We start from the raw sequence: 1,583 nt of genomic DNA, 5'->3' as shown, positions 1-1,583 counted from the left end.
TTGCTTCTGGTTGAGGAGCTAGTGTCACTTGCAAGAGCACACACCAACTGCAGATGTTTCCTCAGCCTGGCGAAGGGTTTCTAACCCTGAAAGCTTGCTAAGAAAAACTTTTCCAACTATTTAAGTTGGTCTAATAAAAGATATTGGATTCACTCAAAGAATCTTGTCAGCCAGGAAACTAAGTTTATTGAACAGACTTAGCGTTTTCCCTGTTATCCTTCACACAGGTGCCCTTCACACCCAAGCCAGCTGTTCCACCCCTCATTCCCAAAATGCTTATTTGAATGCAGAGTCCTCTACAAGATGCTGCCTTGAAAAACACATTAGGAGTGTATTTGGCAGAGTAGTAAACCCCAAGTGGATATCAGTGGGGGTACCGCGTGGACCCTGAACAAGCACCTCAAGCAGTCGATCATTGAGTTGTCTGTTTAACTTGTACATCTCAGCTTGGTTCCCCGCTCTGTTCTCCCAGGAGGCAAAAGTACCTGGCAGTTCAGGCTTTGTAGGGCATAGCGAGTCTGATTTTTATATCAAGGAGTAGATAGTCATATATGCAAGGTGAGACCTTTACTCTCCCCGCACCCACAAAAAAAACCATTGTAATATATGAGTCTGTTACAGGAGGGTGAATGCTTTTGACTCCGCTCCCTCTCTACCTTCCCTAGACCGCTTTCAAATAAATTTGCTGCTATTTATTAACTAGCTTCAGGGCCCATCTTACGTTGTCAGTAAATCATGGGTTACTTGTCATCATTTTGTAGGCCAAGTCTTATATTTACAGTTTAGTGTCCATGCTGTGTTTGTTTTTGGTGAACTTTTCCACATTTTCAGTGGCGCTGAGCTGTGCTCCATTGCATGATATGACAGATGTATGTGTCTGGAGCCTTGTGCTTCTCTCTTTTGCTTTAAAAATAGGTTAATGTATGCTGCATATGCTTTTTCTGCTGAACTTCTTCAGTCAGTAACAGTTTTATGTGTTGGCATGCACATCTACAGAACTTGGCCTTTACAACTATTATTTATAAACACACTTTATTCAGTGTCAAATGTGGTATTGCTCAGTGAGGACCAAGTTTGTGGCTGACAAAAATCTAGGGTTTTTTTTGTTTTTTGTTTTAAACCTGAATACCAAGGGGCTAATCTGAAGTCACTGGATAGACTCTTTGACTTCAGTGGGGTTTAGATCAGGCCCCAAGAAAGCAACTGACATGTCTTAACTGGTTTAAAAATGACAGTTTCCTCAACAACAACAAAGGGCGAACTCCGTTGTACCCCCGGATCCCCATTTTGTGGTTTGTTGCTTTGAAAACCACTGAACAGAACTTTCTCAAGCTCTTCTTGGGGGGAGGACATGCATGACTAATTTCAGGCCAAAGACTAACTTTTGAGTGATTTATGTGTGTTTTAAAACCAGGTATAAAATACATTCTAATCCAGAAAAGTTGCTATAGCAGCACTAATACTATAATGGGACATTTAATTTTTATATTAAAGCAGAGGAAACACTTTGCAGATTGGAGAGACACAATTAAATTGAAACATTTTTTTTTGGTATTTAAAACTTCTCTGTTAAAAAAAAAAAA

The sequence above is a fragment of the Gavialis gangeticus genome, unplaced genomic scaffold (genome assembly GCF_001723915.1).
Source record: "Gavialis gangeticus isolate Ggan-Ray unplaced genomic scaffold, GavGan_comp1, whole genome shotgun sequence".
NCBI lineage: Eukaryota > Metazoa > Chordata > Crocodylia > Gavialidae > Gavialis > Gavialis gangeticus.
This window is presented reverse-complemented; position numbering follows the sequence as displayed.